Source organism: Arachis hypogaea, chromosome 11, assembly GCF_003086295.3.
Source record: "Arachis hypogaea cultivar Tifrunner chromosome 11, arahy.Tifrunner.gnm2.J5K5, whole genome shotgun sequence".
In the NCBI taxonomy this organism is placed as follows: domain Eukaryota; kingdom Viridiplantae; phylum Streptophyta; class Magnoliopsida; order Fabales; family Fabaceae; genus Arachis; species Arachis hypogaea.
The window spans coordinates 70264113-70279154 of record NC_092046.1 but is presented as its reverse complement, the minus strand read 5'-3'; positions in this window follow the sequence as shown (position 1 = coordinate 70279154).

The following is a 15042-nucleotide window of genomic DNA, read 5'->3' as shown; positions in this document are numbered from 1 at the left end:
TCATATTCTGAATTCTAACCGAGGTTATTTGAAGCGTTAGATCCTCCCTTAGTTGCACTGGTTCAGATTCTAATACGTGATTGGCATCAGAAATGTACTCCTGAAACTGTGAGATGTGAAGTACGTGATTGGTATCGGCTATTAAATTCGGGAACTAATACTAAGATGTTTGATGCTCCAGTCTTAAATCAACATAGAGGCTTTTAGCGCACTGTGAAACCTCACCTTCTTTTTGATGTATAGTTTCGTTAATATCTCTGATAAAAAGTTTGCTCCAATGGACGGAATGGACTTGGTCACTTAATCCATGATTACCTAACAGCATCACCTTCTATCCTAGACCTCGACAATCTATTATGAAATCAATAGCTATTCTTTTTCACTTTTAGTGTAGAACCTTCAATGGTTGCAGCATTTCGAATGGCTTCTGGTGGTCACTCTTTACTTTCTAACATGTCAGCTACTTAATTACATGTGCCGCCACATCGTTATCATTCTGGGCCACCCAAAATATCTTCTTTGAATCATGACACGTTTCGGTAATTACAGGGTGAATAAAAAATCCGTTATCGTGAGCTTCAGACAACAGTTCACGTGTCAACTTTTGACATTAGGCACACTAATCTCTTCCTATACCCTCAAATTCGTTCCTTCATTCCTCCAAGTTCCTTTTCTTGTCTTTCTCGATCTCTTCTTGATTTCCTTGTTTAACAGACTTCAATATCCTTATTAACTCCTTATCCTCTTGCTGCGTTCTTCAAATTTTAGCCTTACCACTATTTAAAAATTGCAATAGATTCAGTTTGATACTTTTAGCTACTTTCTCTATACCCAACTTAAGACCCTAACTTACTTAACGGTTCTTCCTCTTTGGTCATCTAAACAATACTCAGAGACTTCTTGCTCAGGCCTCCGTCACCACTTCACGATGTCGTATTCGCACGCATCCTAAACCCCTTTGATAATGTAGCACAAAAATTCTGAGTAGTTAATTAAGTTTGGGTATTATGATTATTAGCACTGAGGTTAATCCTTCTCTCGAGATTCGAAAGCTCTCTTCGCATTCAGGCATCCATACAGACGGTGGATTCTAGCGCGTTAACTTACTAATAGGTATTACGGTTGACAAGAATTTAAAGCTCCAAAACTTCTCTTGATTGTGCACACTTACATGTTTCACCTTCCGCATCCAAAAGTTTTGCTCTAATGATGAGCGGATATTTTATACGCTTTTTGGCATCATTTTCATATAGTTTTTAGTAGTTTTTATTTAGTTTTTATTAAGCTTTTATAGGTTTTAGTGTTAAATTCACATTTTTGGATTCTACTATGAGTTTTTGTATAATTTAAGGTATTTTCTATCTAAAATTGAGGAGCTGGAGCAGAAGTCTGATTCAGAGACAGAGAAAGCATTGTAGATGCTATCCGGATCTGACCTGCCTGCATTCAAAAGAGCTTTTCTGGAGCTATAGAAGTCCAAATGGAGCACTCTCAACGGCTATGGAAAGCTGACTTCCAGAGCTTTCCAGAAATATATAATAGTCCATACTTTGCTTCGAATTAGAAGGCTCAAAACTGGCATTCAACGCCAGCTTCCTGCCCACTTCCAAGCGTCCAGCGCCCAAAGAGCAGAGACCAATGTACAAACGCCCAAAGAGGACCCCCTAGCTGGCGTTCCACGTCCAAGAGACCTCATATCACGTGGATTTCATCAAACTCAGCCCAAACACTCACCAAGTGGGTCCCAGAAGTGGATTTTAGCACTAAAAAGACTATTTTACCCTTACTAGTCATTTGTTTAGTATTTAAGGATTTTATTTATGTAATTCGAAAAGAACCTATGGACCATTCAGCATCATTCACATTTTACATTGTGTTTTTACTTCAGTATGAGTTTCGAAACCTCCTAGGTTGAAGGGAGGAGCCCTGCTGAGTCCTATAAATTAATAAAAGTATTACTGTTTCTTCTTCGATCTGTGTTTGATTTATCTCTAAGATGTATATCCAATCTTTATCGTGGAGAATAGGATGATCTGACAAATTACCTCTGTTCATCACATTAAGACGAATGTGCCTGACAAACACCCACGTCTACTTGGGTTCATGTGAATACGTGACTGGAAAGCACGAGCCAATAGCTATGTTTATACATCTCTCAGACGGCTAATCCACGACTTTGTTAGGGACTTCTCGAGACACCAGTTCTGCCGATTTCCAGGGAGATTAGGGTCTCTGTGGTATAGGCTAGAATCCTAAGAAGTAACATCCTCTGATCCGAAAGATTCGACCTTGTTTGTGGCGTTTTGAGTAGGATCGCCAAGAGAATGGACTGCTAAGCGCTTTACCCTTCGTCAGATTGGATGACCACGGCCAATGGCGTTCAATCTATAGGAGAGGAGATCAATGACCACGGCCCATGGCATTGATCATATACAGCCTGTCATAGAAGAAGATCATTCACAAGCAAAGAAGACAGTAATACCAGAGTTAATTCAGAAAGACAATGCAACTCTGAGCCTTAACTCTATTCCTATCAGTATTTTCTACCTCTTTTGCTTTCATAATTTTATGATTATCTTAGTTCAACAACTCCTTCTGATCTGCTTGACTAAGACATGCAAGATAACCATAGCTTGCTTCAAACCACAACTCTCGTGGGATCGATCCTGACTCGCTTATGTATTACTTAGACGACCCAGTGCACTTATTGGTACAACAGTACGAAGGTGTGGGGATTTGTGCTACCAAGATTTTGGCACCGTTGTTGGAGATTGTTGAGTTTGGACAAATTGAAAGATTGTCTTGCTCCCTAGATTAGGTAATTTATTTTATTTTATTTTATTTGAGTGTTTTAATTTTGTTTTCTTCTTCTCTAATTTTCAAAAATCATTAAAAACTTTTTCAAAAATATTTTTCTTTTCTTTGTTTGATCTTTGATTTTGTTTGAGTCTTTCAGTTTTTGTTTTCTTCTTCCTAAACCTTTTTCAAGAAATATTTGTCTTTTCTCTGTTTGAGTCTTTGTTTGTGTTCTTGGTTTGACTCTTTGAGTCTTTTATTTTTATTTTGTTCTTCTTCAAATTTTTGAAAAAAATTAAAACCTTTTTCAAAAATATTTTTCTTTTCCTTGTTCAATCTTTATTCTTAATTTGAGTCTTTTGAGTTTGTTCTTGTTGAGTCTTGCGTTTTCTTTGAGTTCTATTTTCTAAAAATTTTCAAAAATATTTTCTTTGGTTAAATCTTGTGTCAAGTCTTTAAGTTTGGTATTTTCTTGTTGTTTTTCTTCAAATTTTCGAAAATATTTTCAAAAATATGTTCTTGTCTTCAAGTCTTTTAGTTTTCTAAAAATTTTAAGTTTTGTGTCCTTTTTATGTTCTTGTGTTCTTTGAGTCTTTGAATTTTGTTCTTTGTGTTCTTGTTAGTCTTCAAAGTGTTCTTGAGTCTTTTTTGTGTTTTGATCTTAAAATTTTTAAGTTTGGTGTTCGTTTGTGTTTTCCTCCAAATATTTTCGAAAATAAGGAGCATTAGATCTAAAAATTTTAAGTCTTGTGTCTTTGTGTGTTTTTCTCTTTCATCATTAAATTCACAAATAAAAAAATATTTTTTCTATTTTTATTTAATCATTATTTTTGAAATTTTAACATAAAAATTCAGATTTTAATTTCAAATTTTTATCTTATCTTATATTAGTTTTCAAAATTTCAAAAATCAAATCTTTTCAAAATTAAAAATCTCACCTTTTTCAAAAATCTTATCTTTTCTCATCTTTTTCAAAATTTAAAAATCTTATCTTATCTTTTTCAAATTTCAAATTTTAAAAATCATATCTTTTTTAAAATCAAATTTTAAAATCTTATCTTTTTAAAATTAATTTCAAATCTTTTTAATGTCTTATCTTTTTCTAATTTTGAATTTTAATTTCAAATCTTTTCTTAATAAATATCTTATCATCCTCTCTCTTCTTTTTCGAAATTACCTAACTAACTCTCATCTCTTCTTAATTTTCAAAAATTAGGGGTGGCAAAATGGGTTGAACCCGTCGGGCCGATCTGCTAAACCCGTTAAAAAGGGCGGGTCGGGCTAGGATTTGGAGACTGCCAAATTAAAAAAATCCGCCAAACCCACACCATCAAATTGGCGGGTTTCGGCGGGGCGGGGCCGGCTGGTCCGCCGGGCCGAACATTTTTATTTTTCTTTTTTTTATTAAATAAAAGAGTAATTACTATTATAAAATTAATAATTATAGAATTTTCAAACACTTTTTTTTTGTTTTTTATTTTTATTCTTCTTTTAGTTATTAACTTTATTTATTTTATTTTACAATTTCGTATATTTGTTCGAATTATGTGACTTATTTTTTAAAATAAAGATAGTTCTAGTGACAAATATTATTTTGAACAATTTTATTGAAGTTAAAAATTAAAAAAAAATTAGTAAAAAATTATATTATAATTTGGCTATTTTTTATTTGTATTTTATTTTTTAATTATTATTTTTTATTTAATTTTAATGAATTTTATTTTTCAAAAAAAAAAAAAAGAGTCAAGCGGGCTAGCCCGCCGACCCGCCAATCCGCCATAAAGTGGGGCGGGCTAGCATTTTGAACCCATTTTAGTTGGCGGGACGGGCCGGCCCACCCCGTTTATAAAGCGGGCCTAGGAGGGGCGGGGCGGGTTGGGGCAGGCCAGCCCGCTTTGCCACCCCTATCGAAAACTATCTCCTTCTTCTCTCTCATCTTTTTCAAAACTACCTAACTCTTCTCTCACTTAATTTCGAAAACTTCTCCCTCTTCTCTCTCTTCTATTTTTGAAAATTCAACATTCAAATTTTAAATCATTTTAAATTAATTAACTTAAATTTCAAAAATTAATAAATAAAAACAAAAATATTTTAATTCTTATTTACTTTTTCTATTTATACTTCTTCTCATCTCTACTCATCTCATTCGAACTCTATCCCCCCTCTCTATTCTTCCTTCTCACCTTTCATTCTCTCTTATTTACTTCTATCTCCTATTTTCAAAGTATCCTTCTTCTACTTTTTTTTTTATTTCTTTTATTCTTATCTTCTTCTTCTTCCTTCACATCTGACTTTAAGGAGGAGCTTCTTGCCTATTGGCACAAAGAGCTTTCTTCTTTTCTTCTTTTCTTTTCTTCTTGTTTATGACCAGGAACAGGGATAAAGAACCCCTCTTGACTCCTGATCCTAAACCTAAGAAGACTCTAAGGTGGTGTCTACAACAAGCTAAAGCACAACACTCCAGAAGAGACCTTTCAGAAAGTTTTGAACAAGAACAGGGAGACATGGCCGAACCTCAAGAGGAAGCTAGAAGGGTTCTTAGTGACTTTACCATGCCTACCTCTGACTTTTATGGCAAAAGCATCTTTGTACCTACCATTGGAGCTAACAACTTTGAGCTTAAGCCTCAGTTAGTCTCTCTTTTGCAGCAGAACTACAAATTCCATGGACTTTCAATGGAAGATCCACATCAGTTTTTAGCTAAGTTCTTACAGATCTGTGATACTATAAAGACTAATGGAGTAGATCATGAAGTCTACAAGCTGATGCTCTTTCCCTTTGCTGTAAGAGAGAGAGCTAAGCTATGGTTGGATGCCTAACTTAGAGAGAGTCTTGACTTTTGGGAAAAACTAGTTAATCCTTTTCTGGCTAAGTTCTTTCCCCCTCAAAGGATGAGCAAAATTAGAGTGAAAGTTCAAACCTTCAGACAAAGAGAATGTTAATCCCTCTATGAAGCTTGGGAAAGATACAAGAAACTGATTAGGAGATGTCCTCCTGACATGCTCTCAGAATGGTCCATCATAGGCGTGTTCTATGATGGCTTGTCTGAGATGTCCAAAATTTCATTGGATAGCTCTGCAGGTGGATCACTCGACTTGAAGAAAACACCTGCAGAAGCAAGAGAACTCATTGAGATGGTGGCTAACAACCAATTCATGTACACTTCTGAGAGGAATCTTGTAAACCATGGGATCCCTAAGAAGAAAAGAGTTCATGAAATTGAAACTCTGAATGCCATATTGGCTCAGAATAAGATCTTGACTCAGCAAGTCAATATGATCTCCCAGCATCTGACTGGAATGCAAACTGCAGCTAGCAGTACTCAGGAAGCTTCTCCTGAAAAAGAAGCTTATGATCCTGATCAACCCACCATGGAGGAGGTGAATTACATAGGAGAACCCTATGGAAACACCTATAATCCTTCATGGAGGAACCATCCTAACCTCTCGTGGAAGGATCGACAGAAACCTCAGCAATGTTTCAATAACAATCAATGTGGAAGGAACCAGAATAGGTTCAATAACAGACCACCATTCCCATCTTCTCAAAGGAATATGGAAACCTCTAAGCAGAGCCTTTCTGACTTAGTTACTTTGGTTTCGAGCCTCTCTAAGACCACTCATAATTTCATTAATAAAACAAGGTCCTCCATTAGAAACTTGGAAGTGCAAGTTGGTCAACTGAGCAAGAGGATTCCTGAGATTCCTCTTGAAACTCTTCCCAATAATACTGAGGTAAATCCTAGAGAAGAGTGCATGGCCATAACCATGGAGGTAGAGGCCGAATCAGAGGAGAATGGGCATTGAATGCCAGTGAAGAAGCCTTCACTGGGCGTTCAACGCCCACAATGGCAGCAAGCTTGGAGCTGAACGCCAATGAGGAACCCCTCACTGGGTATTCAATGGCCATCCTGGCAGCAGAGCTGGCGTTGAATGCCAGCCAAGGAGCACTGGATGGGCGTTCAACGCCCAAACACCCAGGCTTCCTGGCGTTGAACGCCAGTGAGGAACCCCTCACTGGGCATTCAATGCCCAACCAGACAGGCTTTCTGGCACTGAATGCCAGTGAAGAACCCCTCACTGGGTGTTCAACGCCCACAACCCTAGGGAAGCTGGTGTTGAACGCCAGCAAGGATATCCCTGCTGGGCGTTTAACACCCAGAATGCTAGGGGACTGGCGTTTAATGCCAGTCAGGGTGGAAGCAAGGGCGTTCAACGCCCAATAAGTGACGATTAGGTTCTTGCTAGTAAAGAATTTTATAAAAATAATCACGTTGTAAGTATTGTTTCTAAAGCAACAAAGAATCCTTTCGTACAAAAGTTTGGTTGTCACAAGTAACAAACCCCTAATAAAATTGATAACCGAGTATTTAAACCTCGGGTCGTCTCTCAAGGAATCGCATGGAAGTATGATTTATTTTTGGTTATGGAAAAAGGTATATTTTTGGGTTTTTGAATAGTGAACAGGAAAAATAAACTAATAAGAAAGTAAATTAATTATCATGAAAACCATTGCAAGGTATAAGAATTGGAAATCCCATCCTAGTTATCCTTATCAGGTGTGATGAGAATTGTTTATTGCTCCCACTTAGTTAACCCTTACTAAATAAAGGAAAGTCAAGTGGACTAATTAATTTGATTCCTCAAGTCCTAGTCAACTCTTGTGGAAAGACTAGCTTTAGAGGGATCCAAATTAATCATCAAATTCCAATTTTCAATCAACAGCTGAGTTTGACAACTCAAGTGTCACCAATTACTTAACCAAAGCAAAGGAGAAAAAATCTAAATTATTTATATCATAAATGGAAGAAAGCAATTATAAATCTGAAATACCTCAAATTTCATTTAAACATAAATTCAAATCTAACATGAAGAGTTCATAAGCCAATTTTGGCAACATAAATAATTACCAAGTGAAATAGAGCAACTAAAGTAATAGAGTAAATAAAAGTAGATAAGAGAAACTAAATTTAAAAGAACATAGAACCTGGAAAGCAGAAGAAGTAAAACAAACCTTTAAGAGAAATCCTAATCCTAAATCCTAAGAGAGAGTAGAGAACCTCTCTCTCTCTAAAACTACATCTAAAACCTAAAATTGTGAATAATGAATGTTATCTATGTTGTGTTTATGAATGGATCGATTTCCCCACTATATAGCCTCTAATATGTGTTTTTTGGGCTGAAAAATGGGTCAAAAACAGCCCAGAAATCGCCCCCAGCGATTTCTGGTACGTACAGGTCACTGCAGAGCCATGCATATGCGTCATCCACGCGTGTGTGTCACCTATCTTTGGGGCAGATGTGACAAATTATATATTGTTGTGAAGCCCCGGATGTTAGCTTTCCAATGCAACTAGAACCACCTCATTTGGACCTTTGTAGCTCAAGTTATGGTCGATTTAGTACCAAGAGGTCAGGCTGGACATCTTTAGCAGTTCCTTCAGTTTCTTGTATTCCTTCCACTTTTGCATGCTTCCTTTCCATTCTTTAAGCCATTCCTTCCCTATAAACCTTGAAATCACTTAATACACATATCAAGGCATCGAATGGTATAAAGGGAGGATTAGTATTTGGTAATTTAAAGGCCAAAGAAGCATGTTTTCAATCATAGCACAAAATTAGGAAGGAAAAATGTAAACTCATGCAAATTATATGAATAAGTGAGTAAAGAATTGATATAAACCACTCAATTGAGCATAAGATAAACCATAAAATAGCGGCTTATCAATCTCTCCACACTTAAACATTAGCATGTCCTCATGCTAAGCTCAAGAGAAACTATAAGAGTGAAGGGGAACGGTAAACCTTATGAAATGCAACCTATCTATATGAATGCAACTAAATGCAAAAATACTTCTACCTACTTGGTTGAAAGTAAACAAATCTTTTAAGAACAAATATGAGTTGGATTTCACTAATTCAAATCATAAAAATGAAGTACAAGTGAACTTGCAGAAGAAAATATCTTATGAAAGCCGGGAACAAGGAATCGAGCATTGAACCCTCACTGGAAGTGTATGCACTCTAATCGCTTAGGTGTTTAAGGTTCGATCTCTCAATTCTCTACTAATCTTGCTTTCTAAGGCTTGCTTTTCTTCTACCAATCAACAAAGAATTTAATGCACAGATACACATATCAAGATGGCTTTTAAGGGTTGTAATGGGGTTAGGGTCAAGGTAGGATTGTATTTGGTCAAGTGGACTAAAATCTGAATCCTTAATTAACTTAAACTTTCCATCTAACTTAGACAATCCTTGTAATCATAATACAACATCTAACTATCTATTAACCATGTTTTCCACATATTCATGCATCCTAATTTCGAGTACAATACATATGTATTGCTATCACCATTTACTTTGGGGCATTTTGTCCCCTTTTATTATTTGCTCTTTTTATTTTCTTTTTCTCCCTTTTTTTCTTTATATATATGCCTTTTTTATTGTTTTTCTCAATGCATATGATTAAATTATTGAATGCATGAATATGTTCTAAACATTTCTTTCACATTTTCTCATGAATATACAACACCCAATTCTCAAACCAAATATTTTCAATCCCAATTTCCCCACACTTAATTCATGAGCATTCTCACTAGTCTAAGCTAACTAAGGATTCAAATTAAGAACATTATTGTTTTCTTCTTAGAGTTAATAATGTGCCAAAGTAAAGAACAAAGGGGTATAATAGGCTCAAAATTGGTTTGCAAGGGATAATAAAAAGTAAGGCCATATGGGTATGTAAGCTCAGTGAAACAAGGCCTCAATCATATAAGTGCATGCATACATCAAACCATGGAAATATAGAATTAAGCAAGACAAAGATCGCAATTTTAGAGAGAACAACACACACCAAAAATAAAATATTGGTTGGTAAAATGCAACCAATCAAATAGGCTCAAAATCTCACTGGTTTTGTGTGTTCAAGCTCCAAACCATGTTCCAGTATAATATTCCTTCAAACAAGTTCAATAAAAATTTTAATTCAAATTAGTAAAATGCTATAAAAAGTTTTTTGAAAAAGAAAATATCACTTTAACCAAGTGGTGGTAAAATATGCACAAAATCAAATAAATATGCAATCAAACATGTAAATGCAACAATGAACAAACAAAGAAAATAAAATATTGGTGTTGAAAAGAAAATAACTAACCCATGGAGATCGGTATCGACCTCCCCACACTTAAAGATTGCACCGTCCTCGGTGCATGCTAAGATGTGCAAGTGGACGGGCTGCTACAACTGATGCTTTTCTCCAAAGATTGTGCGTATGAACTTGTGTGTCCCTCCCATGTAAACGTCTTCCGGTTCCCTTTCTGGTGGCCATCCTGAAAGAAAAAGGGAAGAAAAGTAACCCAAAAACAAAGATAGAAAACAAATAAAATATGGTTGGGTTAATGCCAAATAATGAGGGTCTCAATTACATGGTAGCTACAACGTGCAAGTGAGGAAACAATAGACACATGGCATATCAATAGTGCAAAAATTGCAACAAAGGGGAAGAGATAGTAGATAATGAAAGACAATATAAATTCATATCAATGCAAAAGGAATACAGGGATCATAAAATATTGACAGTGACAGATAAATAATATCATCCAACAGTGTAAAACAAGTCACTAAGCACCAAAATAATACCAAAAAAGATACAATAGTTGAAAAAGAAAATTTAACACCAATGAAAAAATAATAAATTTAGAAAAGAAAATAAAAATATGCACAAAATTAAAATGCAATGAATGAAAGTATGCAAATAAATTAAGTAAAATAGAATGAAAGTGAAGAAGGATGAGAAGTTAAAAAGATGAAGAAGAAGAAGAAAGTAAGAAAGGAGGAAGAAAAAAGTAGAAAGGAGAGAAGAAAGAAATAAGAAGGGAGAAGAAAAACAAATTAGGATTGGGGAAGAAAAGATAGGAATTCTGGCGCAGGTCTAGTTAAACTATGCGTCGCATGCGACACGGACGCGTGGAGCACGCGTTCGCGTGGTTGGCGCTATTTTTCAGGTGACGTGGACGCGTGGGTCACACGTTCGCGTGGGTCACGCGTTCGCGTGAAATGATTTATGCTATTGGCGCGAGTGCAGCCTCGCGTATGCACAACTCTCTGTTTCGTTTAGCGTTGCATGTGACGCGTGCGCGTGATTCACGTGCACGTGTGAAATGCTTTTTTTTTAATGCAGTATGCAGAATGCAAAATGTAGAATGCAGATGACTATGCAGAAATTATGAATGAACACGAATGAAATTAAAATAAAATAAAACTAAGAACAAAAAGGAAAGAATATACCATGGTGGGTTGTCTCCCACCTAGCACTTTTAGTTAAAGTCTTTAAGTTGGACATTTGGTAAGCTCCTTGTCATGGTGGCTTGTGCTTGAACTCGTCTTGATACTTCCACCAATGCTTGGACTTCCAATAAGCTCTATCAATACCAGGTAAATTTCTCAAGCTTTGGTGGAGTTCTTCACAAACTTTGAGCTCCCAAATTTGATCCTCATATATTCCCGGATCTCAAATCTTGTTTCTACACCCGTCTTCAAGTGGATCATGATGATTCCATCTGGGTGGTTCAACCTTAGAATTCTCATTTAGGCATCCAAACAGCCTCCTAGACCCATTCATTCGAGCTTTACACCAACCCTTGTATTTAGATTTTGAGCTCTCAACCACTATGAGCCTAGGATTGTGTTGCCAACCACTACCCATCTCCCTTTTACTCTTAATGCCACAAAGAGCTCTAAGTTGCCCATCCGTCTCAAGCAAAGCATATTCAAGTGGGCTAATTAAGCTTAGAGATGAGAGATTTACCTACTTGAATGAAGGAATGGACGGTGATGGCTTTGGGGGAGAGGTCTCCAACAACCTTGGCAAGGTGATTTCTATCTCCATTCCCTTGAGCTTTTCCTTGACAACTTTCACCTCCTTGCAAACTTCTTCAATTTCAACCTCTTCCTCTTGGTAGCCTTCTTCCAATTTGATCTCTTCTTCATTGTTTACCAAGGGCATGGGAGGTTTTGCTTCTTCTTCTTTAATCTCCATGTCAAGTCCAATGGGAGAGGATTCCAATGTAGATAAGAATTCATCAATGATTGAATCTATCTTTTGATCATCCCGTTCAAAGTCCTCAACCATGATATGCCTTGGAGGTTGTACACCCTCCTCAACATCAAATTCAAACTCCTTAGAAGGGGGCTCTATGACTGGGCTTTCCCATGGACGTTCCGCATCTCCTAAGTCTTCGACTACTTCTTCCTCTTCAATAATTCTGGCTTCCTCCAATTGTTCCAATACAAAGTCATGCTCCTTACTGTCCACCAGATCTTCTAGTGTCTCCTTCATGCTACGTTCTTTATTAGATTCTCCACATGAAGCCATGGGGGTTCCTTGAGTGTCCGAACGTCGGGAAGCTAATTGATTTATTGCTTGCTCCAGTTGATGAAGGGTTGCATGAAATTGATCTACTGTTTCCTTGAGGCGAACCTGTGATTCTTGGGTCAATGGATATGGACATGGTGCATATGGAAGTGGTGGTTCTTGGGGGTAATTGGATTGGAATTGGGGTGGATAAGGGTTAGGGTCATATGGTGATGAATGGTTATAGGTGGTTTGTGAGTATGGTGGTTCAAAGCTATGTTGATGAGGTAGTTCATAGGCATATGATGGAGCTTGCTGGTAACTACAAGGGGGTCCACCATATCTATAATCTTGGTACACACCTTGGAATGGCTCTTGACCATAGTAATTTGGTGGAGGTGGTTTGTCACGGAGGGGTCCACCATAACTATTGTCTTGGCATGCATTGTAGGATAGTCGTTGTCCATGGTATCTTGGAAGGTGTTGTTGCCGAAAGGGTTGATCAGATCCTCCTGGCTCCTTCCATCTTTGATTGTTTTGACCTTGATATGTTCCCGTTATAGCTTCCATTCCTTACAACAACATTGGAACCAAACTTGAAACCAGAGGGGTGAGAATTCATAGCAGCTAAAGAAAATAAAAATTAATAAAAATTAATGAAAATAAATTCCAAAAACTAGAAACACTAACAAAGAAATAAAATTTAAAATATTTACAATAACCAATAATAAGGCACACGTTTGTAATTCCCCGGCAACGGTGCCATTTTGATGAACGAAAGATTGATGGTTTAGAATTCACAATAAATTCTTATTGCAAGTATAGTTTCTAAACCAACAAAGAATTCTTTCGTACAAAAGTTTGGTTGTCACAAGTAACAAACCCCTAATAAAATTGATAACCGAGTATTTAAACCTCGGGTCGTCTCTCAAGGAATTGCAGGAAAGTATGATTTATTTTTGGTTATGGAAAAAGGTATATTTTTGGGTATTTGAATAGTGAACAGGAAAAATAAACTAACAAGAAAGTAAATTAATTATCATGAAAACCATTGCAAGGTATAAGAATTGGAAATCCCATCCTAGTTATCCTTATCAGGTGTGATGAGAATTGTTTATTGCTCCCACTTAGTTAACTCTTACTAAATAAAGGAAAGTCAAGTGGACTAATTAATTTGATTCCTCAAGTCCTAGTCAACTCCTGTGGAAAGACTAGCTTTAGAGGGATCCAAATTAATCAGCAAATTCCAATTTTCAATCAACAGCTGAGTTTGACAACTCAAGTGTCACCAATTACTTTACCAAAGCAAAGGGGGAAAATCTAAATTATTTATATTATAAATAGAAGAAAGCAATCATAAATCTGAAATACCTCAAATTGCATTTAAACATAAATTCAAATCTAACATGAAGAGTTCATAAGCCAATTTTGGCAACATAAATAATTACCAAGTGAAATAGAGCAACTAAAGTAATAGAGTAAATAAAAGTAGATAAGAGAAACTAAATTTAAAAGAACATAGAACCTGGAATGCAGAAGAAGTAAACCTAACCTTTAAGAGAAATCCTAATCCTAAATCCTAAGAGAGAGGAGAGAGCCCCTCTCTCTCTCTAAAACTACATCTAAAACTTAAAATTGTGAATAATGAATGTTGTCTATGTTGTGTTTATGAATGGATCGATTTTCCCACTTTATAGCCTCTAATATATATTTATTGGGCCGAAAAATGGGTCAAAAACAGCCCAGAAATCACCCCCAGCGATTTCTGGTACGTACAGGTCGCTGCAGAGCCACACGTACGCGTCGTCCACGCATTCGCGCGGATTGCATTTTTTCCAGGTCATGCGTCCGTGTAATCCACGCATGCGCGTCACGTATCTTCAGGGAAGCTGTAACAAATTACATATTGTTGCGAAGCCCCGGATATTATCTTTCCAACGCAACTAAAACCACCTCATTTGGACCTTTGTAGCTCAAGTTATGGTCGATTTAGTACCAAGAGGTCAGGCTGGACAGCTTTAGCAGTTCCTTCAGTTTCTTGTATTCCTTCCACTTTTGCATGCTTCCTTTCCATTCTTTAAGCCATTCCTACCCTATAAACCTTGGAATCACTTAAGACACATATTAAGGCATCAAATGGTATAAAGGGAGAATTATTATTTGGTAATTTAAAGGCCAAAGAAGTATATTTTCAATCGTAGCACAAAATTAGGAAGGAAAAATGTAAACTCATGCAAATCATATGAATAAGTGAGTAAAGAATTGATATAAACCACTCAATTGAGCATAAGACAAACCATAAAATAGTGGTTTATCAATAAGCTAACAGAGCTGGCATTGAACGCCAGTCAAAGCACACCCTCTGAGTGCTTAAATCCCACTTAAGAACCCTCCAGCCCAAAACCAAAGGAAACCATAAAGACCATAGAGGTTCCTTTGAATGCACTTCTGCAGTGCATGAGCTCTGATGACTACTCATCCTCTGATGAGGATGAAGACACTATGGAAGAGCAAGTTGCTCGGTACCTAGGAGCTCTTATGAAGCTGAATGCCAAGTTATTTGGTACAAAGCCACTAGAGGAAGAACCTCCACTGCTTACCAAAGAACTCCATGCTTTGCTTTAGCAGAGGCTACCTCAGAAGCTTCTAGATCCTGGACTCTTTCTGATTCCTTGCACCATAGGCACCATGACCTTTGATAAGGCTCTGTGTGACCTAGGGTCAAGCATTAACCTTATGCCACTCTTTGTAATGGAGAAGCTGGGAATCCTTGAGGTATAATCTGCAAACATCTCATTAGAGATGGCAGACAAGACAATGAAGAAGCCGTATGGCTTAGTAGAGGATGTCTTGGTGACAGTTGAAAACCACTACATCCCTGCAAACTTCATTAAC